The 25,142-nt window shown below is 45.5% G+C and overlaps 1 protein-coding gene across 3 annotated transcripts in view; it reads left to right on the top strand.

Annotated features, from left to right (window-relative positions):
- The window catches only part of TENM3 (teneurin transmembrane protein 3), a 676,880-nt gene that overhangs the window by 100,124 nt on the left and 551,614 nt on the right, over positions 1-25,142 (top strand). For 2 of the 3 annotated variants that reach the window (XM_074992970.1, XM_074992971.1), the window contains exon 2: positions 16,448-16,550. The exons of the other annotated variant lie outside the window; for it this stretch is intronic. The gene's annotated coding sequence lies outside the window, so the exon portion shown is untranslated. The remainder of the gene's footprint in view (positions 1-16,447; positions 16,551-25,142) is intronic. 3 annotated transcript variants of the gene reach the window in all.

The following is a 25,142-nucleotide window of genomic DNA, read 5'->3' as shown; positions in this document are numbered from 1 at the left end:
CAAAATAACTCAGCTTTCCACAAAAACAGGAGCTTCTATTGACATGGATCAAATCTTGTAATTCAGATCTTTAAGATGGAAAATATTTATCTGTTATTTACGGGGAAAAATATTAAGTGACCATTATTCTTTATCGTTCTGAAGGAAAGTAGTTTGAAATGTAAATACTCTGTAGGGAGAAACCTGAAATGTAGGCTAGATGGAATAGAGCCGGTCAATTCTGAGAGAATTCATTTTGTTTTTTTTTTAAACTGCTCATGGAAAACTTTAGGTTTTTAAGCAAAATATTGAAACCGAAAAGAAACCATAAATTTTGATTTGGAAATATCACATCAGCGTCTCTTGGAAATACAGTGCAACATTGTGCCTGTGCAGATTTCCAAGGGGATCATTGGAAAGGACCATGTTGACTGTCAGAATTCCCCACACAGCTGCAGAGAATACTCCAGAAGCTGAGTTAATTGCCTAAAGTGTGGTATAGGCTATGTATTTCTTTGAACAAGGCTGTAGACAGTCTTTTACTAGCTGAGTCAATAAGGTGCCACAGGACTTCTAGTTGTTTTTGACTATACAGACTAATTCGGTTACCCTTCTCATTCTGGTAGCTGGTAATCTGCAGCAAATTCCTATCTGTGTATGCCGTTTTGGGACACTACGTTGGCAGTTGCATGGTATGTGAAAGAAGAAAGACTGTTCTCTTTTCACAGTGACTGCACAAGTTGGGAGGCCATAAATTGTTGGTCCTCTTTATAGGTAAGGAACAGCGCTTGTCTGTGCATCAGGCTGGAGTAGTCATCTAAAACAGAGAGGAATTATAAATCAAAGCCCTGGTGCTTGAATGGGTGTAGATTTTGCTTCCCTGTGATTAGATGAGACATCTAAAGATTTGGGACAGGTTGCTGCCATGGGTCTGCTTGTGAATTTTGGGACAGATTTGTCACAGGACTTGAGCTAGGCACATTTAAGCAGTTGAGGTTTACAGAGCTCTTTGGTGTGCGGATATTCATACTTCAGCCTTCACCTCCTCTTGCATAGTGCTAAAGTTCTGTGAAAATACTTCATGCTCTGCAGACTGATTCATAGGTTCAAAAATACTGTGGTCTAGCCTCCTTATTCTCATACGTTACTGGAAAGACTCTGACACCATGCATAGGATAAAAGCAGTGGAGGTTTACAATGCCACATTTTCCCCATAATCATTCCTCTTCGTGCTTTAATCGGCATGTATGTGCCCATGTATGGGGATTGGGTTTCTGAAGCTAGTGGTTTAAGAATCTGGTTTGTTTGCTCTTCTGTTATATTGTAAATGCTTCAGTAGCTAGCATTAGTCTGTGTGGTTGTATGTGAATTATGTACGCTTATTTTCTTAATTTCCCACTTTTTCTGTCACTCTGGGATGCAGGAGTACTGTGGCTAGCTCTGTGTGCTTATTACCCTTCTCCCAAAAGTAAAAAGGTGATGAAACTTCAGGTGTAATTCAGCTGTTGCTGGCTGGAACTCTGTGATGCACCTTGTTGACCTTCTGTTAACCCTGACTGGTAGCCACTCTGAGGGAATATATTACAGCTTCTTCAAAGGACACGAATTCTGTTCGTGGCAACATTCAAGGTTTTAAAATTTAGTTTTGTTTCAGTGACCTATGGAACCAACCAAGCCTTTTGAAAGTTTATATGAAAACGAAAGTGTCAGAATATCCATGTTCAGACCAAAACTTTTCTTTTTGATTTAAAGAAGAGCTGCTTGGTTCGTTGTCCCTGGCTCTCTATTCACTTCGTAGGAATGAGACACACTGTGTATAGGTTTGAGTGCTGGCTGAGGTATGGAGGAGACAGGGTGAAATCCCTACTCTAGGTACATGAAGCTCTTCTCCAGGTCAGTGGGGACTTTGAAGTTGTTTCTCTTATCGCAGGTGACCATACTTATCCAGTTCCAAAAATTTTTCCTTCTAAAAATTGTGTTGAAACTGAAATATATCTAAAACATTTGTGCCAGACAATTCACGTTAGCTTAAATGTTCTGACTAATGCTACTATATACATCTGACTAAACAGAAGCCTTATTTTTTTTTCCAGATTGATATTTAGAAATAGTCTACTTCTCAAGTAGAGAGAGTAGTTGTTTGGGAAATATGACTAGTTTCTCTCATCTGTACTTGGAATTTATCATAGTTCATCATAACAGTTCCCTTAGGGATTCTCCACAGCATTGAGTTAACAGGTGTCAGCTTTATTCAGCAGGTAGTGTCCCCATCACATTATAGTTCATTCACAGATTTAGTATCCTGATTTGATTTTGGGCTTCTTCATTGTTAACGCTACATAGAGAATATGTTGCTAATTTAAAATGTGAATCCAAGTCCTAGGTATAGAGTTTAACTGATGTGGCTCAAGGACATGAAACGTTATTCTCCTAGGAGGCTCAGGCTGTTCATTTTGTTTGTTTTTCAAATCAACACTTGTGTTGATGGTTTTTGTACATGACTATAGAATGGTTATGATTTTGCCAAGACCTTTGGAATGTTTAAATGTCTACATATTCTAAAATGTTTAACTATAGTTTTGTATTTCCTTAAACAAAAACGAACAAAAAAAAAAGCCTGACCTTTGACCAAACTGAAAATGAGATTTGTAGTTTTTTCCATTGTATTCATTTATCAGTCTTTGAAACCACCTCAGTATAGTATCACTTTTTTTTTTCCTTAGCTGATTGTTTTCAAAAATACAGACAACACAGGTTAGTTTACGTCAGGTTGTGTATATGCAATGAAAACGCCAATATCCTCGAGAGCATGTACAACCTGGGAAGGTCCTGAAGCATATTCACTAGTAGATGTCAGGGTCTTGCTGATTGCACTGACTTATAGTCATTCTTGAAGAAGAGACAGATGGATCCTTTTTCTGTTTTATAAGTCACGAGCTAACTAAAGGGCTACAAAAATGAAATAGCTCTGGAAGTTAAGAAGGTATCCACAAGGCTTTGCCATTGGCCATGCTTACGGGAATGAAACTTCTCTAGAACAGCACACATCAGTATCCTTTGAAGAAATGACCTGAGAGGTAGTGCAAATGAAGAGCAAGGAGCAGGAACTGTAAATTTTTTCAAGAACCCTAGTGAAGGGTAGAATGAGGAGATAGCTTAGCTGACACCTCCATAGTAATGTCTTTAGAAATGTGAGGTGCTGCACTGGTGTGTCTTGTATATGTTCCATATGTGTAATATGGATTGTGATGTGTTTTAAGTGTACATACTATTCTAGATAGAAATGAGTAGGTGGTGGTTTGGTGGTGGTTTTATTCCCTGAGTTCAGGATGATCACATTTCTCAAGAGTGAGTTATAAAAGTCACTGTAAATGAATGCCAGAGAAGGTGTTTCTTAAAACAGTTCCCAGCATCCTTTTTATCACCTTGTGGCACACTCCAGCACTCATAATTTCATGGAACACCCAATATACATGCCCCAACCACATATAACTCAATGCCAGCAACCCACCAGAGCTGCTGCCGCTGCTGCCATACTCTTTTTCCACCTAGCAGTGGGATATGTGCAGAGGGGTGGCCAGCACTTCCAGCATGTGTCTCTGAGGCACACTAAGCTTGCTTCATGGTGCACTGATTGCGGACCACTGTCTTAAAACGCCATATCTTGACTTACTGTAAATGTTGCATGTTTTATGGAGAAACTGCTGTAGAAATATTTTAGTTTTAAAACATTTATTGGCGTTGTTTTTAATATGCTTCTGCTTGTGAAATTGAGCTGCCTCATTTATCATGTCTAGTTTTACATGCCTCAGAGTAGAGGAAAATTATGCATCATGTATTTTGCTACCCCTTTTTAAACTGCGGTGTCCAATACACCACCTGTGGTGAACAGGTCACCACAGTGTGACAAAATGGAGTGCCCTCGGCACGCTATGTGTGCATGCCCCACTGCTTGGTGGGACGAGCGCATGGCAGTGATTCCTGCCTGGTGCAGCTGGCGTGTCTCCAGCCATGGCTTGGAGTGACTAGTGTGTGTCTAGTTGTGGTGCCACCCACAGCGCCTCATGCTTCTCCAGCTGCAGGGCCCGCACAACTTGTCCATATTTTCAGTAAAAGTTATGGACAGGTCATGGGCTTCTGTGAATTTTATTGCCTGTGACCTGTCCTTGACTACTACTAAAAATATCCATGACAAAATTTTTGCCCTTCTTATAAAGAAGGCCTGATTCTTGCCCTGATTTAAGATAGTATTTCACCACACCTCAAACATAAATCTTCCCTAAAGCTTAGCTGATCACAGTAGAGTCACCACAAGATACAAAGAGCTCTGTGTGACTTATATCTAGCATGGAGAATCCAGTGTTTTTCCTATTCCCCGTGGCTGATAAATCAGCAAAGCCATAGACAACCCTATTATGCTCCTGTATCAGCTCCTTCATTCTTTTGGAAGCCAGTTTAAGTTGAAGCAGCTTACTCCAATATGCCTGAGGTGAATGTTGTAGCTCATATTAGTGTTGCTTTAGGGATTCTCCAGGGCATAATTCATGCAACTATCCTTGATGCTTTTGAAAATCCAACTGGATGCATAGCCGCATCTTTAAATGCAAAAATACCTTTAAAAAATCCTGTCCATAGTCCCTAGTCCTGATTATTTATGTGATATCAAACTTTGTCTATTTTAATCTATTGCTAGTCCAGTATTGAATATATCACATTTTTCTCTGAACCCAATAACTTTTCAATGATTACTAGAAGACCTCCTGAACCAACATAGAGTATCCATAGATCTATTGTTTATTGCTGAAATTCCCCTCCACCACCACCAAGACTTTGGTTGAAATCCTTAAATTCAATATCACTTATGATTTACCATTGCTTTTCCATTGTACCTTAATGTCTCAGGCAGGGTGGGACTCTGTTTGTAAGCACTGTACAGGTTTAGTAAATGACAGTTCTTGCTTCAATAGCTTACAGTCGGCAAAACAAGACATTACCAATGGGTAAAACATAGGACAAGGTGTGAGGAAGGAGGAGGGTGTAAGAAAAGTAATAAGCTGTTTTAGTTTTGTGTGCAGTTTTCAAGTCAGTTGTAATGACATTTAGTGAATTAGTTTAGTCGATTTTTTGGTACCAGTCCATGGCATCTGAGATGCTCAATACCACCCCTGTTCCAGATGATGAATTAAAAATCATTCATATCTTGTCATTATTTGTAATGCAAATTTGTAGACAAAGTATGCCGATCCCGTTTGTGCCTAGTTCTGCTGTCTCAATCCTATGTTTCCCCTTTGTCAATAGCCTACATCAAAATCTGACCTTTTTAAAAGACCATTAAATTTTCAGATCATTTAACAGAATATAGAAATTGAAGAATATGGTAATGTTTTATTTCTTAGTATGTGTGATAATCTGATGCTTCTTCTATAGGTGGTAAAAATTTAAAGGAAAATAATGCTTCGTTTAATAATACAAGTTAAACACTGATTTTTAGTTGCTAACTTTTTTAAAATCTTGCTATGACTAGTGACAGACTCTATTATTAGATGATATTGTAAAGCCAAAAGGTGTTTTAACAGCATGATTTAATGAAGAGCGAAGTGTGATGTATTGTCAAAGGTTTAAAACTGGTAACATTTATAAATTCTTCTCATCCTCTATTTTAAAACTTAATTTTAGTTTATATTTGTTGATTACATTGACCTGCAATTTGAAGGAATAGCATATTAATATTTATTGCATTTAATTGTTTGGATAACCATATTCAAAGAGTAATTATAATAGATTCACAGTCCTGCTGGAAGAGCATAGTGGTGGGGTTCTGTATCAATCAGTTCTGGGGCCATTTTTGTTCAGTATATTCATCATTGATTTAGACAGTGGCATAGAAAGTACACTTAAGTTTACAAATGGTACCAAGCTGGCAGAAGGGTGGGTGGGTATGTGCATGCATGCCAGTATTTTGGGGAATAGGATGAAAAATTGAAACTGTCTGGACAAACTGGTATATGGAATGAAATTCAAGGAAGACAAATGCCAAGTACTGCACTTAGAGCGGACCAATCCATTACTTACCCAAAATGGGAAATAACTGTCTAGGAAGGAGTATTGTGGAAAGGTAGCTGGGGACCATAGTGGAGCACAAGTTAAATGAGTCAACAGTGATAGTATTGCAAAAGAAAGAAAACCTCATTCTGGGGCTACTACAGCCACACTACCGTGGAAGATCAACCCCCTCAGGGTTGATCTTCATGAGTTTAGTTTCATGCGTGGGTTTAGATTCAAATAGCGTAGCTAAAATCTGCTTATCAGCAGTCGACTTCTTTGTCTAGTATAGTCATAGCCCTAGCCTAAGCATTAGTAGGAGTGTTGTAAGATACAAGGAGTACTACTTGCACTGATTAGGCCTCAACTGGAGTATTAGGTCCAGTTCTGGATACCATAGTTCAGGAAAGATGTGGACAAATTGGAAACAGACCAGAGAAGAGCAACAAAAAGGATCTAAACAATAGATCCATGGATACTCTATGTTGGTTCAGGAGGTCTTCTAGTAATCATTTAAAAAAACACTGCATTCAGAGAAAATGTGAAATATTCGACACTGGACTAGCAATAGATTAAAGGTCTAGAAAACATGACCTGTGAGGAAAGAGAGAGAGAACAGTTCGTTTTGTCTGGAAAGGAGAAGACTGAGAGAGGACATAACAGCTTTCAGTTATTTAAAAGGATGTTACAGGGAGGAGAGAGAAATCATTTTCCTGAATCCCTGATGGTAGGACAAACAGTGGTGGGTTTAAACTGTAGCAAGAGAGGTTTAGGTTGGACATTAGGAAAAAATCCTGTCGGGGTAATTGAGCACTGCAGTAAATTTTGTAGAGAGGTTTTGGAATCAGTCATTGAAGATTTTTAAGAGCAGGTTAGACAAATACCTGTCAGGGCTGATCTAGATCAGTATTTCTCAACCGGGGATATACGGAGGTCTTCCAGGGAGTACATCAACTCATCTAGATATTTGCCTAACTTTACACCAGGCTGCGTAAAAATCACTGGTAAAGTCCGTACAATCTAGAAGTTCTTTCAGATATTTGTTTCTATTATTTCATATGGCTTTTGCTGAAGTGTAGATACAATATTTCTATTACAATTTTATTTATTTAATAATATTGTAGAAAGTCAGCAAGTTTTCAGTAGTAGTCCTCTGAGATTTTTGCATGTTTTTGTAAGGAATTAGTTTGTAAATGAGGTATTTAACTTGGTGGTAGGCAAAACAAATCAGACGCCTAAAAAGGGTACAGTAATCTGGAAAGGTTGGATATCAGTTGTTTCAAGACCTCAGGTTACCGAAGGACCATGTTTCTCAACTGGTAGTATGTGGACCCTTAGGGGTACGCAAAAGAAATCTGGGGGTACTTTTTTTTAAAGGGGTACTTTATATTGAAAAAGAAAAAAAAAGTTGAGGAGACACTGGTCTAGACAGTGCACTCATGGCAGGGCCAAGCAGGGGACTGTACTTGACGATCTCTTGAGGTCCTGTCCAGTTTTGTGATTTTATGCTTTATAGAAGCTATACTTTTATGGATTATGTAGGTTTATTCTTCCTTTGCTTCTGAGAAGCATTCATAAGAATTTCAGAAGCTTTCCCTTTGCAGACAAGCAGTTCTGAAAAGTTTCAATAAGTGTGTTTGGAATTAGTCAAGCATCTCCCATGCTGAAATTTATCTTAAGGGTACAGCATTCTGGGGCTTCTGAACTTCGAATGTTTTGAAAATTTGCCAAGGATATTTGTAACAGATGTAAAGAGGAGTTCATCTCTGTTAAGTAATGTCGCAAGGTAGGAATTTACAAGATGGCTGGTGAGAAAACAGACATATTTCAGTATTTGAAAGCATGATTCTAACTAATGGCAAGCTGTTCTTTTTAGAAAGGCACAGAATTTCTGTGAAGTTGTCACAGAATTATCGAGGTGCCAGGCTCTGGCAGGTGGTACCAGAATTTCTGTAAGGCCCACGGTCATCCCCAGATCCAGATGTAGCACCAACCAGACAGCGATCTGCACGCTTTGTTGCGGTTAGTCAGTCACAGAACTTTTCAAGGGCTAGACTACTGTTTTCAAGCACTACATATCGTGCCAATCCTCTTTGTGCACTGCTGCTAATATTACTGTGAACCTCATTAGGCCTTTTGCCTTAAGCAGCACCAACTTTCTTGACATCCAAGAGCGAGGAAGTAGTGGAGATTTTAGACTCCACCACTTCAGCATCTGTAGCAATTTCCAGGCATTTCCATTGTGGTGTGGTGGCAGTGCTGCTGTTGTGAAGGCATAGACCTCATTCTTCAGCGTTTGTGTTGTTTTTGGTAGAACAGAAGCTTTTGGGGGAGGACAGTCTTTGTTCTATATTTGTACAGTGCTTGCTGCATTGGGACTCCCAGTTTTTGACTAGGGTGCCTCGGTGCTACAGTAATACCTGTAATAGGTTTGGCAAGCTTCTTTATTAACTGGTTAGTATCAGTTTGCTGCCTATTTGTTGAGCTTTTTTGATTGCATTAGGTGTTGCCTCATAACAGGCCTACTTAAATGGCTTGATTGCTCAGTTGGCAGTGTGCTAATGCCATATGTTGGAAAAAGGTGAACTAATTAACGGTTGATCATTTTGACTGGCTGATATCTCCTGGAACAGACATTTTATATATCTGTGTATCTGTGTATATATATCTATGTACGCACCAGGCCACAGCACACATGGTAGTTTACAAAGCATATTAAGCAAGTTAAGACTGTCTGTAATTAGAAGAATTTTCAGTCTAAAGTGACTAAAGAGAGAAACAAAAATTAACTCATAAAGAAACAAGAGACCGAGAGGTGGGTTCATATTCATTAAACTATCTCCTTCAACACAGAGAGAATAGATGCACGGTCTTTAAGCCGTTTAAATAGGATCAGTGCATCAAACAAAGTACTTTTATGGTTGGTATGTGTTTGTATGATTTCTGATCATTTCATTTTTTTTAGAACAATTCTTTCTTCCTCGAGTGTCCCCGTGGGTGCTCCACGATAGGTGTTGGGCTCGCCCCGGCGCCGCAGATCGGATCTTTCCAGCAGTTTCTGCCGGACCGCGCATGCGCCGGCGTGCTCCCGGCCACGTGCGCGATCCGGTCCCCGCCAGTTCCTTCTTAACCGCCATCGGCTGCAGACGGAATCCGCTCAGGCTGCGGCCAGAGTCAGCGTATTTAATGTTTTAAGTGTTTTTAGAGTTTCTTTTCAGTCTTTAAGTTAGCTTGTTATTTTCTTATTGCAAAAAAAAAAAAAAAAAAAAGTATATAAAAGCCTTAGTAACAAGAGGAGCACCGGAGGCCCGGGGACGTAAGGCCATTAAGCCTCCTGCCGCGGCAGGCTGGGCCCAAGAGAGGGGAACAAGCACAGAGAACGTGCTAAGTACCCTATTAACAACTCAAAGACTCACCGCAATGTCCTCTTCAGGATTCAAGAAGTGAGAGTCATGCTGCGAAGCTATGCCGGCCTCCGATGGGCACAGTCAGTGTATTAGGTGCCTGGGGGAATCTCACGTCACCCAAAAATGCTCCTTCTGCGCAAAGCTCACAGCTAGAGCAAGGAAGGACAGAGACATGCAGCTAAAAATGCTGCTCTTTGACGAGGCCCTCCAGCCAGACGTGCTGGAGCGGCCCCAACAAGAGGGACCCACAGGGGCCCATAAAAGGAAGGCGGCTTCCCTCACCCCATCAGTGCAAAAACGGAGGAAGCTCTCGCCAAACCGATCCCTGCCGGCAGCCACAGTGAGCGGGACGGGTGCAGCACATAGCCCTCAGCCACAATCACAGACGAGCGGCGGCAGCGCGGAAGCACATGTGGCAGAGGCTGAGCCTCCGATAATCAAACAGCTGGGCCGCACCACGGGCAGCGCGGCGGCCAGGCAAGTGCCAGAACCGGCGGCACCGCAGCTAGCGGCACAGACCCCCAGTGCGCTGACGGTGCAGAGCTCGCAGGCACGCGGCCTGCAGGCACCGGGGGAGACCACCCGCGCGGCACCAACTGCGGGGCCGAGATCCCTGGCATGGAAAGGGGCGGAGTCAGCCCCACAAGGGAGGGGAAAGGCAGCACAGAAAACCCGGCACTGCAGCCCTTCTCCAGACAGGGCTGCAGGGCTGCTCTCTAAGCCCTCCCCTTATGCTGAGAACTCCAACAAGGAGGCAGGGGTCTCCCCCAGTCTACCCTGAGCCTCCCTCCCTGTTCCTCCAGCCAGTGTCACCATGGCTCGGGCCACCATCGCCTTTTCTGGGATTTGAACCCCCTGGAGTACTATCATAAATCAGTCTCACCATTGTCTCAATCACCCAGACGATCTCGCTCCCCCAGACGCCGGGGATATGTGCCACGAGAGTGGTCCAGGTCTCCATCTCAGGAACCGTGCCCGTGTTGCCATGGTTGCCCCTATCATGCGGGGCATAGACACCATAGGCATACCCCCAGGGACAGGTCCCCTCAGACAGTTCACTATCCCCGAGGGCAATTGCGGACGGGGACAGAAACGCAAATATCTCAGGGGGAATTGATTCTGGAACCCTAAGATTTCCCCTCGCAAGCCTCCAGCGAGATGTATCACCGTCAACAGGACCCAGAGGGATCCAGAGAGGCTTACCCTAGTGGTTCCTCTCTATCCTCCCCCGACGAGGCTACGGCCCCAGGGGACATCCACCCCCCGGACGATCTCAACAGTTCCAAGAGCTGTTTAAAAGGGTGGCCTTTACGCAAGGCATCCAAACAGCAGAGGTGCAGGAGAAGCACCATAAGCTCCTCAAAAACCTGAGACCTCCGGCCTCTTCCAAAATAGCTATTCCTCTCGACGAAGCAATTACAGAGTCCGCTACCACGATATGGCAGACCCCTGCGTCCGCTCCGCCTATAAACAAGAGAGCGGATAAGAAATACTTCATCCTGGCGAAGGGCATGGAGTTCCTGTTCAGTCACCCACAACCAAATTCTCTGGTGGTGAAATCGTCTCAACAGAGGTCAAAAACTTCTCAGTACAAGACGGGGGGAACGGACGAAGATGCCAAGAAGCTAGAGTTATTGGGCAGAAAGGTCTACTTCTCCTCTACCCTACTGTTGAATGGCAAATTATACAGCACACCTAGCGAACCATAACTTTGACAATTACTCCAGGCTGACTTCCCTCATGGACTCATTCCCAGAGGATAAGAAGCCGGTGCTGAAGGCCATTGTCCTCGAGGCTGCGTAGCCTTCCGGAACAGGAGTTCAGATCGCCCTGGACATAGCAGATATGGCAGCACGCTCAGTGGCTACGGCAGTGGTCATGTGCAGGGAATCCTGGCTTCAGACATCGGGTATCCCAAGGGATCTGCAGGCGAAGATCGTTGATCTCCCCTTTGACACACAGAAGTTGTTTGCCGAATCAACTGATTCGGTCCTTCATTCTAGTAAGGACTCAAGGGCTACTCTCAGAACCTTGGGGATTTATACCCCTCCATATAGAAAGAAAACGTATTACCCTCAGCAAAGACGATACCCGTATCAACCTCAGCGTGCTCACTACCAAAGGGGCTACGAGCAAGGGCGGCATCAACAGCACCAACAGTACAGGACTCCCAGGCGACGTTCCCAACAGAGCCGTGCATCCTCGGGGCAGGGCCAAAGGCAACAAGTTTGACGGACAGATCGAGGGCTGCACTATCACTACCATCGCGCAATGTCATCCAAAGCTAATGTTCCATCATCGCCTCCGACCATTCTACGCCCAGTGGCAAAAGATCACCACAGACAAATGGGTACTGGAGATCATAGCCGAGGTTACGTGATCCCCTTCCAGTCACTCCCACCGCCACGACCTCCACCCAGGCCCCATCTCAAGGACGCCTCCCACGAAGCGAGACTCAAGCAGGAGGTGGACCATCTTATGCTTATAGGGGCAGTGAAAAGAGTGCTGGAGCAACTCCAAGGGAAAGGATTCGACGCAAGATACTTCCTTACAGAAAAAAAAAACAGGAGGCTGGAGGCCCATCCTAGATCTTCGAGGCCTCAATCGGTACTTGCACAAACAATGCTTTCAGATGATCACAATCGTCTCTATACTTACGGCACTGGACGATGGAGATTGGTTTGCAGCCCTCGACTTACAAGACGCGTATTTCCATATCACAATCTACCCGGCTCACAGACGTTTTCTTAGGTTTATGGTCGGCAAAGAACATTTCCAATACAAGGTTCTGCCGTTCGGCCTCTCCTCGTCCCCCAGAGTATTTACCAAGACCCTGGCAGGGGTGTCAGCCTACTTGCACAGACAGGGGGTGTTTATATTCCCATATCTGGACGAGTGCCTACTGAAAGGGGCCTCGAAGGAAGAGGTACTACGCATGATACGCGTTACAGCAGGCACGTTCTCTTTGCTGGGCCTGGTCATCAACCTGGCGAAGTCAAAGATCGACCCCACACAGGACATAGAGTTCACAGGGGCACACACAAACTCCATCACAGCAAGGGTTTATCTACTAGATGCCCGCTTTCACGCCATTGGTTCCCTCGTGCAACTCATCACCTTCAGCCCCACGGTGCCGGTTCTAATGTGCTTACAGCTGCTAGGCCATATGGCAGCAGCAACGTTCGTAGTACAGAACGCCAGATTGCATATGCGCAGCATGCAGCACTGGCTGGTGAGTGTCTACAAACCAGCAGCACACACCATCCACAGGGTGGTGTCGCCCACGACAGAGGTGCGCAGATCCCTGCAATGGTGGGTGAACCCCAAGAACATGCTAACGGGTACCCTTTCATCAACCACAAATCTCTATCTTCCTCACCACCGACGCCTCCCACATAGGATGGGGAGCACACGTGGGCGAAAAGGTGACGCAGGGACTGTGGTCCCCTACGGAACAGTCGCTCCACATAAATATACTGGAGCTCAGAGCAGTGTTCAACTCCTGCAAACACTTTCGAGACTATATACAAGGCAAAGTAGTCGGGATCAATACAGGCAATACCTCCACCATGTTTTATATAAATAGACAAGGAGGAGCTCGGTCCCGTGCCTTATGTGCGGAAGCAGTCCGCCTGTGGAACTGGTGCATCACCAACAATATAACTTTGAAAGCCTCGTATTTACCAGGCGCTCACAACGTGCAGGCAGACCAGTTGAGCAGGCGCTTCGCACTCACACACGAGTGGCAGATCCATTCCCATCTGCTACGACCAATTTTTCATGCATGGGGGTTTCCCCAGATAGACCTGTTTGCCACTCATCGCAACAAGAAGTGCCCACAATACTGCTCCAGGGCAGGACTGGGACGGGGGTCCCTGGGGGACGCGTTCGCGATCTCGTGGAAGGGCCCCCTGCTCTACGCATTTCCTCCCACAGTGCTCATCCACAAGGTCTTGCAGAAAGCCAGGAGAGAGAGAGCCCGCGTGATCCTAGTAGTCCCAACTTGGGATCGACAGCAATGGTTCCCCTTACTCCTGCGCATGTCGGACCGTCCACCGATGCCCCTTCTGGTGGCGCCGGACCTGCTCACGCAAACCCAGGGGTCTATAGTGTACCCACACCCCTGAGGCCTGCGACTGCAAGCATGGTTAATCCATGGCTCAGCTCCCTAGAGAGCACATGTACAGAGGGAGTGCAACAAGTCCTAGAAAGTAGCAGAAGGACTTCCACCAGGAAGACCTACAAGCACAAATGGACTCGATTCACTGCATGGTGTTCCACCAAGCAATTAACTCCCCTTGCTGTGCCTATACCTGTAATATTAGAATACTTACTGGACTTCAAGAGAGGCGGACTCTCCCTATCCTCGTTGAAGGTCCACCTTGCCGCTATATCGGCTTTCCGACACGAAGAGGTAGGGCCCACGGTGTTTGCCTATCCCATGGTTACCAGGTTCCTCAAGGGGCTGGTAAACCTGTACCCCCCTCAGAAACTGCTTCCGCCTTCGTGGAGCTTGGACCTGGTGCTTAACGCGCTAACGGGGCCACCGTTTGAACCCTTAGCCACGGTTTCCCTCCATCTCCTTACGATAAAGACGACCTTCCTTCTTGCAATCACATCAGCTCGCAGGGTGAGCGAGCTCGCGGCAGTTATGGCAACGCCACCCTGCACAGTATTTTCGAAGGAGGCGGTAACCTTACGGCTGCATCCAGCCTTTGTTCCGAAAGTTTCTTCAGAGTTTCATATTAACGAACCTATAGTCTTACCCTTGTTTTATCCAAAGCCTCATAACTCCAACAAAGAGGCGCGCCTACACCTCCTGGACGTGAGGAGGGCGCTGGCTTTTTATATACACAGGATTAAGTCCTTCCGAAAAACGGAAAGACTCCTAGTCTCTCTCGCTCCCAGATCAAAAGGAGAAGGTCTCTTTTTGCAGAAAATCTCGAAGCACATCGTATCCTGTATAAAAATGTGCTATGAACTTAGACTCCTTTACTGGCCTTGCCTAGGGCTTACTCCACTTGGGCGGTGGCGGCATCAACAGCCTTTTTCAAGGGCATTGCGCTAAAAGACATCTGCAGAGCGGAGACATGGTCATCCTATGACACCTTCGCCAAGCATTATGCCCTACACAGGTTATTCTAAGAGGATACTTGTCTCTCGACAGCGGTCCTTTTGGGGGCAAGCTGCACATAACCCGATTACCCACCTCCTTTCTTGGGTTACTGCTGGATAGTCACCTATTGTGGAGCACCCACGGGGACACTCGAGGAAGAAAGAGAAGTTACTCACCGTAGTAACGATGGTTCTTCGAGATGTGTCCCTGTGGGTGCTCCACCACCCACCCATCCTCCCCGCTTCAGATCTCTGTTTAGTGTTTTTCAGGAGCATCCGAGGCGGTTGGTCAAGGAACTGGCGGGGACCGGATCGCGCACGTGGACGGGAGCCGCGCGTGCTGGCACATGTGCGGTCCGGCAGAAACTGCTGGAAAGATCCGATCTGCGGTACTGGGGCGAGCCCGACACCTATTGTGGAGCACCCACGGGGACACATCTCGAAGCACCATCGTTACTACGGTGAGTAACTTCTCTATCTTGAATAAATTACATATTTAAATACTAAACTACCATTGTTGAAAAGGCAGTAATTATTGTTTTCTTTAGATTCAAAGATTTCATTTTCATTTCATTTCATTGATTCAAATTTTGCTGAATTAAAGTACAGGTTGCATCTCCAAAAACCAGCATTATCTGGTCCAGGAGCATCCCAGAGGGCCAGGGCTGGAGGGCATTCCAGGCTAGCCTCCTGGCAGCCCCACGGGGGGTGACGGGGCTGAGGCAGCAGTGTCCCCCAGAAGCCTTGCAGGGAGCCAGGGCTGGGGAGCCCACTGCAGCAGGCCAGCAGGGGTGGCCAGGGACCAAGGAGCATTCACCTCCCCTGGTTTTGGCAAAATCCCTCATCTAAGACCACTGAGGTACCAAGGGTGCTGAACCATGGAGGTGCAACCTGTAATACATATTTTTTGTAATTTAGACATAAATATTTATCCCAGGCCAAGCCTATAACAGTTTATAAAGCCTTACTCATTGTGGTGGTGGTTGTTGTTACTGTTCTAATACATTAGTGCTTTAAAATTCTTGGCTACATTTTATAATATGATCAATATTTGATCAATTAGCTGTGAATCAGTCTAGTGCACGCCTAATAACAATGATCTTTCTTACGTGTTAAAATTTTCGTGGTTATTGTGAATAGTTTTTAACAGTTTGTAAACCTAAAAAAATAAAATAAAATAAAAAGCCCTTGACTACTTATACTTTTGGGCTGGGTCTAAACAGACCTCTAGTGCTGGCAGCTTCACGCTCATGAGCAGTCTCACGATTGCAAATGGCTGCTTATTATCATGGCCGTGCAAAAAAAAGGCTTAAGGGGCTGGCAACAGTCTCCCCCGCCCCCCAGAAGAGGCACATTTACATGGCCTGTTCACTGCTGGCAGCAGCCTCTGCCAGCCGCAAGATCTCATGTGGCTATGCTAATGAGCAGCCATTTGCAATTGAGACTGCTCATTAGCATGAAGCTGCTAGCACTACAGGTCTGTGTAGATGCAGCCTTAGTCATTTGATGGCGGTGATGTTTTTGTTTCTTAATAGATCTCCTTAAAAACCTATTTTTTTTTTTTAAAAAGACTTAAACTTCCTCCCACCAGTTAAAATGTGTTAAAATTGCATTGCTTCTAAGCTGTCTTAAGGAGATTTCATTTTAACAAGCTATACTTAATTTTACGTAATGTATGATTTCTGGAGAAATTTTTGTTTTTAAATGTCCATGCAAATATCTTTATTCAAAAAATAGATATGAAGTGCACAAAAGATCTCCCCTGAACCTCAGAACTGTCTTCTGCCTTGGTGGCAGTAAAACATCTGTTTAAACAAGAGCAGTGCTAGTTTTGTAGCTCTTGAATGCTGAAGTGTTCAGAGCCCTGACGGCCAGATCATTTACTGACTCTTCTTTTCATACAGTATCTTGTGGAATCGCACAGAGTACTGCTGTACTGAGCATTTTCTAAACGGAGGAGGACTGAATGGGAGACAGCTGTATCTTAGATGGACGACTAGATTGAAGGTAAGTGTTACAAAAGGTTCAAGCCTCGTGCTAGTATGAAATCATTTGACAGGTAGAAGAATTTGTTTATAAATTGAAAGAGTAGGTATTAATAGTGTAGTTTTATGATTACATTACATATTTTATGATTACACAAACTTAATAGCTAGCAGATGGCAAAGTACGCATTTTACTCGTTTACCGAGATGATGGATGACAGTGATTGAAAAACATTTTTTCCCCTTGTTACATTACCCTGATAGCTAGTAGTGGACAGACAATTTTACAGTGAGAGTCTACTATAATTGGTGTGTGCTGAGCGTTTTTAATGACGTGTTATTCTCTTCCTACTTACCTGTTTTTCTCTATCTCAAGGGTTGTTTTGGTCAAAATCCTTACATATTTTGGCTTTTAAGATTATTTGGAATGTAAGATACTAAAAACGTGTATGAGGTGGTCAATCTACATATATAGACTGACAGTTATATTTGAAATTATATATTCTTATTTGTTTTTGAATAAAAGAGTTACGTCTATCAAATTACTTAGGCCCTTTGTTTAAATGAAATTTTTAGATATTTTAGTAAAAAAAAAAAAAAAAAAAAGAAATCTAGCTTTGTGTACACTAGGAAAACAGTTAATATTTTAAAACATTTGATGTCACTTAATCGGTAGTGATGAACCCAAATAAAGAGAAAAGGGCCTAACTTTTTGAGTTCCTCTAATGTGAGTTTTTGATACAGCTCCTGTTCATGTGCTTTTTGTTTTAAATGTAAACATGGTTTTAGAGTGGTCTGAGAACTTGGAGGGGAAAAATATATCTAGTAAGTTGGAGGAGTTTTATAGTTCTCAAAGAAGCAATAAATTTCATTTGTCTTCTGTAAAAGGAGGAAATAGGAGAACCATGCAAATGTTAGAGTTTAACACTTACTTCTCCAGGTAAAATGGGGCCTCTTTGGCACCCTTCAAGTAGAAGACTGCATGGTGTGTAAAGCTGGGTGAAATTCAGATTGAATGGACTCGTCAAGATTTATTCTGGGAACAAAGTTTTATTCTTATTATAGTAAATGGACCCCGATTTAGTGGGCTTTGGGAACAATAGACAACCCCTTCCGCACTGCTCACTGCCCCCTTAATCCATTAGATCAAAGATTGACTGTAATGTCCCTTCCTGATCTTTGCCACTGTGTGAAAGGCTGTTAAAAGCATGGAGACAACCATCCAGAAGTTCTTTTCAACCTCTGTGAAACCCTACGATCTCCTTATTCCACAATGTTTCATCTCCCCACCTCCAAGCATTACTCCCCCTGTTTCTGTAATTGTTTTTTTTGGGGGGAAGGAGTCTACATATGGCATTGCTATCCCACCATCTGACAAATATTCAGGGGGAGGCAGGATTGTTCTGTAAGCCTCAGGCAACTTCAGGAATCTTTTTTTACGCTTTCTCCATCTGAGGTTGCCTTTCCTCTCTCCAGTCAATTTTTTTTCATTTCTCCCCTCTCCTGCTATTTTTTTTCTTATGCCCAGGCCCAAGTACAGAAATTTTGGCGCAGCTACTCTACCCTGATCTGCCTCCTGCTAATGCAGTATCTTATTTGATGTTTTCTGAAGTCCTGAGCATGTGAAAGTCCAGCTTTAATGAGTTTTTTTCTTTTTTTTGAGAGAGGGAGAAATATAATTACTTCAAATATGAACCATAATGGTACCAAATAAAAAAAATGCATTTTTAAAACCTCATACCTTTTTGTATCTGAAAAATTCCTTTTCTTTCCAGAGGCAATCTTTTTTTTTTTTCCCTCTAGATAGACAATACTGAAAGACCATCTGCAGAAAAAAAGATAGGAAGCAACAACTTCCAGTAAGCCATTTTCACTGTGACTCCTAGCTACCACTTGTGTGTGTTGCTGGGGGGGAGAGAAAACAGGCAAAACCAGAAAAACCAAAACCTCTCTTTGGCTAAATCTGCAATACACTCCTGGTCTGTGTATGTCCACAACAGTTTTTCAAATCCCTGGTTAATCCCAGACACCTTCAGAGTCCTTGCAGCTGTGATGTTGAAGCTGGTGACTGCAGTGCTTGGGCCACTTCCTGAATCAGGAGATGTCACAGTGATTGACAAGCAGTTGCCATTCTCCCTCAAATACCAGAGCAGCATGGGGATTTCCAGGACAAACTAGGAGATTTGGTAGTGAGAATTAACTTAAATATCCTTGCTTTGGTCTGACATTTAGTTTTGTTTGTTTGGTGATCGTTGATTAGTCTGGGTTGCTGGTAGTTCTTTTTAAAATTGTATTGCACAGTTTTATCCGGCAAATTGTTCTAAAACAAATCGTGCCAGCATGTAGATTGAACTGTTATGACTGTGTGGTAATGTAATAGTGACTTTTGTAACCAAGCTTATCTGCAAGGTTCTGCTTTTTGTGGCTTTTATTTTTTCACATCTTTCTTTTGGAGAGTCAAAAAAGACTTAGCTTCTTGGATTTAAATTCCTGCCTCAGTTAGTGCATATTAATTCACTCATTTCTATATTTACCACAATTAACCCCCTCGCTTGAGTGGCTTAAGTCCTTCTAGCAGTGGAATGTTGTCATTAGCCCTGTCAGCGATTCCAAGCAGGAGGCTTATACGTGGGGAGCCATCAAAATATAAAGCGCTCCTCAAAATTGCCCTATGGACTCTGTCTCATTTGCCAATTAGCATATTGTGCAAGATGACTGATTTTTAAGATAATCTTTTTTTTTCATGATGTGGTATAGACTAACTCACATGTTCTCATGACCAATTCATTGTGTATTTTAACAGTCAGTGAAGTGTGAAGGCTCTTACGAAACCCATGGAAATGTTTTGTTTTATGTTTAGATAATTATATACATCTGCTATATTCTCAGTCTCAATTCTCATGTATTTCTTGGGGCAATTTTTTTTCTTGAGACATGGGAAAGACACATTTAACTTTAAAAAAGGAATAGGTTGATAAGATGCATATAATATATAAAATGCCAGTTAGTTTGTTAGTTGAAACAAAAGTCCTGACCATGCCAACATTTACATATAAGTAGCATTGTGTCCATGCATGTAGTCCCAGTAAATGTACTTTGATATCCGTGTTTGCAGGATGATGTCTCTAATGTGTGACTGTTAGGCTGGTGACTCCCAACCCTTTCAGCCCACTGTTTGCCTTTCAGGAGTCTGATCTGCCTTGCATAACCTCCAGTTTCACCCAACTTAAAAAGTACCCTGCTTGCAAAATCTGATCTGAAAATACAAAAATGTCCTAGCACAGCACTGAGAAATTACATACTTTCTATTTTTAACCATATAATACAAGTCAATTGGAATATAAATATTGTACTTGCATTCTGTATATTCTACTATGTACTTGAGAGAGTCTGCCTGTTTTGTTCAAGAACTCCTCCTAAACACAGTGGCTATGTCTACACTACAGCAATCTTTTGAAAAAAGTTTTTCCCAGAAGATCTCTTTCAGAACACATCCACACACAAAGCAGATTGAAAGATCAATCTGCTCTTTCAAAAAGAGAGCAGCCACACAGCTCTAGCTGCTCTTTTGAAAGAACTGGACAGGAAACACTGTGGATGGGGTCACATGATTGTGAAGTCCTTCTAGGAGCACTGGCCATGCACTCCCTTAAAGGGCCCCTCCAAAACATCCCCTCCCTGCAGAGATCATCCAAGTGAAACTGAGTCAGTGCTTTTGTCCTGATGCCCAGACCTGAGAGCCATGGACCCCCAGCAGCTCCGTGGCCATTTACGCACCCTGGCTGGGATGCTGGCCATCCTGCTTGTGGCCACCATCCATCTCTTCCAGTGGCCAAGCCCTGTCCTCTGGGGCCCCAAAACCATGGCACCAGCTGTGCCACCTCACAGGCCAGCCCGCCTCTGGAGCTACCTGACCAGCACAGACTGGTGGAACTCGCTGGTTCTGGCCAAGTGGGCCAATGCGCACTGGCTGCAGAATTTCCATGTGAAGAAAGACACCTTCGTGAAGCTCTGAAGCTGGCTCCTCCCATCCACCCTGTGGTAGAGCATGATGCCCCATCCCCACACAGGCCCAGTGCTGGAGGGGTGGCACCGGGGCTGCGGGGGTGGCCTGGAGGACTGGGAAGAGGGGCGTGGCACCCCTTTACACACTCACGAGAGTGCACACTCCATCTCCTGCAGGTCAAGATGGTGATCAGCCAGGTGCTACTCTGGGGGCCTGGACATGGCTGTCATGGGGTTTGCTGACGTCTGCTTACCCCACTGCTTTGGCACTATCGATGGCACCCACAGCACTGGCCAATACATCAACTGCAAGGGCTACCATGTGGTGGTGCTGCAGGGCCTGCTGCACCATAGGGGCCAGTTCATGAATGTCTATGTAGGCTGGTTGGGCTGGGCCCATGACACACAAGTCTTCCACAATTCAGCCTCTCACAGAGGATAGAATTGGGGACCTATGTCTCCCAGCAGAAGTTCAAGCTTAAAGACATTACCATGACCCTGTGTATGGTGGGCGATGCAGCCTACCTCCTGCAGCCCTGGCTCATGTGGCCGTATGCAGGCCACCCCAACCTCTCTCAGGAGCTGTTCATCTTGCCCAGGCACGCTACCCCATCAAGTGTACCTTTTGGCCGCCTGAATGCGCAAGTCCATTGCCTCCTAAGGTGCCTGGACATTGGGGTGCAGAATGTTCCCCAAGCGTGCTTCCCAAAGAGGAGACCTTCCTTTGGGCTGGATGGCTGAGTCTGGCCCTGTATACAAGCAGCTTGCTGCAGCCTCTGACCGTCAGGCCCACCATGATGGGCTCTGCATCTGGGAAGCCTGCTTGGAGTCTCTTGCCTGTGGGCCCCAGTGAGCCACCTTCGGGCACCCCCTCAGCCCCAGCCCATCCCCCACACAACCCCTTTCTATTTTTCTTCCCCCCTCCCCCATTCCCCCCAGTAATGAGGGACATGGGGCATGCTGAAAAAATAAACAATGTAATGAAACAGACTCAGACTTTTGCAACAGGAAAAATGTCAGCTATGTACAGGGGCAGAACTATATATGTTGGGGGCCTGGGATGAGGTGGAGGACCTCAGTCCTCTGAAGGGATGGGAGGCTACGAGCCAAGGTGACCATGTGAGCCCTTTCCACCCCAGGTGCAGAGTCCCTGTTGGGCTTGGGATGGGGCTGGGATAACAGGGAGGTAGGGGCTTGAAGCAGGTATGGGGGCGGGGGGACTGCAACAGCAGGGCCTACCCTGGCCATGATCCAGTCTGTGAAGCCCGATAAGGTGGCAGGGGGGAGGTTGGGCGGGAGCAGAGCAGTGAGGGCAGCATTGGTGGGTGGGTATGGTGGGGTGAGAAGCAGGGCTGGCAGCTCCATGAGGACCCTGCAGATGGTCAAGAGTGACTACCACTTCACCCTAGGCATCCTGTCGCCAGGCCAGGTCAGGTCAGAGTGATCCAGCACCAGCCACTCTGCCAACAGCTCATTCTGTTGGTGGAGGGCAGCTGTGTACACAGTGTCCTCCATGTCCCAGCCACAGCGACAGTCCCTCTAGCCATGGCCGGGACGGTAGTGGTGGGAGTGCCCTGAGCCTCTCCACCACTGGTTCCGGGCATCCCGGCCTGGTGCCATGGAGGGGGCTGGCCAGCCCGTAGAGATTAGGTGAGGCTCACCTGGCCCTCAGAGGGTGTACCTGTAAGGATGGGAGGGGAGAGAGACAGAACATCAGTCCTGCAGCCAAGCCCTGAGAGCTGGGCCTCCCTACCCCCTCATGGGCAGCAGCCTCCACATCTGGGCCAAGGGACAGATGTATGGGGAGCAGTGGCTTGTGTGCCCTCCGTTGTGGGACCTGAGGCACCTGGACTCTACTGTGCCTCAGGGATGAGGCTGACCTTTGGAGGGGGCTGTCCCCAGGGAGTGGGCTAGCAACCTGGGGGGGTGTCTGGCCACTTGAGGTGTCCCCACATGGGAGGCAGGTGAGCCAGGTGCAGCCCACCGCACCCCACCCCACCCCATTCATGCGTCTCATGATGCTGTCCACGGGGGTGCAATCCTCAGCAGGGCATCTAGGGTCAGGTCATCGTCCATGTGGCTGTCCTGCTTTCAGCCATGGCACGGATCTCTGTTTCTGTCTCCAGCTGGCTGGTGTCAGTCGAGGGTCCTGGCTGGTCGGCAGGTGGCCATGGCTCCTGTTCCAATGTGGGAAGCGGCTCCTATGCTGCTGTGTTGAGTGCAGTGGTGGTGTGGAACTGTCGACACCGGGGACCCTGTGCAGCTCCTTGTAAAAGGGGCAGGAGATCGGCCCTGCCCTTAAGTGCCTGGCGGCATCCTGGGCCCAGACATGGCCCTGGCACAGTTTTTAATCTTGGAGCACACTTGCAGGGGTAGCCTTGGGCAGCGAGGCTGGTGGCCAGATGGCCATAAGCGTGGGTGTTGTGCCTTTTTCAGGTGGTCTCCCCCAGGACCTCTTCATCCTCCCAGAGGTCCAGGAAGTCCTGCAGCTCTGGTTCCATCCTTGACAGGTCCCTTTGCTTCATGGCTGGGACGGGCTCCCTAGGGCCCCCTTGCCGGACTCCCTAAGGGCCCCTTGTGGATCATGCTGAACATGATGGCTCTGGTTACGGCAGGGGTTGCTGAGAGGGCATGGGTCACAGCAGCTCACTACCAGCATGCTCTTACCTTCCTGCCACAAGGTCTGCAGGGCTCTTTGCGTGTGTAAGATAGCCAGACACAGGAAACATAGAGCTCAGCTAGCACTGGCCAGGGTGTGTCTGAGCTTCAGCTGACTGGCACCATGGAGGACACCTCTTTCAAAAGAAGGGCCCACAGAGTGTCTATGCATGCTTTTTTTTCAAAAGCTTCTTTCAAAAAAGGGTGCTGTTCCTCATCCACGAGTGAAAGGCCACCTTTTATGTGTAGGCGTTCAGCATGCTTTCTCAAGGAAGGCCTGGTGTTTTCAAAAGAAATTGCTAGTGTAGACACAGCCTTAGAGCTAGATATGCATCTGTTTCTTTGGTTAACTTAAAACAAGGTAAGGGTTTCTGCCAGGAAAATTGGATGTGCGTATGCAAGAGACGATCACCAGTGAAAGGGGGCAGCTGATGGTGTGCTCCCCCTCACCCCTTCTTGGACTGCCCCAACCCTGAGCATCCACGCCACAGGTGCTTTTGGAACATTGCTGGCAAAGTGCATAGTTGCCGCATTTCTGACTATAGCTAGGGAGTGCAGCGGGCAGATGAACCTGGACTTGCCCCAGCCGGGGTCATGCGCTACATCTATAGAGGAAGCTGCAGATTTGGAAGCATCATAGTGCAGAATTTAGGAACCAACGTGATTGTTAATGGGGACCACAAAGTTTATACAATTAATTTTTTTTCCATCTGTTTTCAGCAAATTTTGCTTCAGCTAGCAAAATTAATTTAATTTATTATTAAATCGGTCTGTGGCTCCTGGTAAGCTCTCTTTCTGGTGGTAGGTTTGCTCTGTGTTGAAAAATTTTTGGTTTGTAATATCTGAAGGGACATAGAGCCAGTTGTGCTCAAAGTATCACGTGTTTTTCTATCATGCTAAGGGATATGTCTCACTCAAGTCTAATCGGATTCATCAGCTGATCAAGCGAATACATTAGTCTATCCTAGAGGGAACTTCTTGTTCTTCCTAGTGAGGACAGGTGTTTAATAAAGGGAAGAAGAAAATGAGAGTAGATCTAAAAAGAATATGTATATAATCACTACCCTTTAAGCATTAAAACAATTGCTTGTCTGACTCAGTAACAAAATCCACCAACCCCTCTTACTTAAATATATGATGTGAAACAAAATTGTTTTTTTCAATTTGAAATAGAAAACAACACAGTCTGTTTCACACAATAGGTGTGTTTTGCTTCTTAATTTGTCATTCTTCTTTATTCTCTCTCTCTCTCCCCATAAATTTGAAATCTGAAGGACTGCGTTCTAAATGGTTGCAAGAAAAACTGAATTCAGGAGCACTCATGATTCTATTCCCTTTTGCAAGGTTGAGTTGTTGGGAGGGAGGGAGGGAGGGAGGTGTGTGTGTGTGTGTGTGTGTGTGTTGGGAGAAAAATATTGGAGAGGGGAGGTTTTATTATCAGAATATTTTCTTTGTTGCTTTTGTCCCGCATGTACTTTGTAATTTTCAGTTCTCTGTGTTGGGATTATTCAGTGATGAAGCATACAAAGATAGAGCTGGAAGAGACCTTGAGCAGTCATCTGGTCAGCTCCCCTCCCCCTCCCTCCACCTGATTCAGGGTTACGTTATGCCAGGGGCATCCAACTCTTTTTTCCTCAGGGGCCCACATAGCAATTTTTTTTGTGTTCTTGGGGGCCGAACATGAAATAGCCCCAAACCATCTCCCCCAGGCCTAAAGCCTGTGCAGCACCAAACCACTCTCCTGCCCCCGGCCTAAGACCCCTGCCTGCAGTCCCAAACCACTCCAGCCTTAGACCCCTCACGGCCCCAAACCACCCTCAGCCCTAGACACCACCTCCACAGTCCCAAACTGTCACCTGCCCACCCCCAGGCTTAACACCCCCCCCTTGCAGCCGCAAACCGTTTTTCTGCCAGCCCCATACCCCCAACCGATGGTCTGACCCTGGGGCCA

The sequence above is a fragment of the Carettochelys insculpta genome, chromosome 4 (assembly GCF_033958435.1).
Source record: "Carettochelys insculpta isolate YL-2023 chromosome 4, ASM3395843v1, whole genome shotgun sequence".
Taxonomy (NCBI): Eukaryota; Metazoa; Chordata; order Testudines; family Carettochelyidae; genus Carettochelys; species Carettochelys insculpta.
The sequence above is the reverse complement of the archived record's forward strand: the minus strand, read 5'-3'. Positions and strand labels throughout refer to the sequence as shown.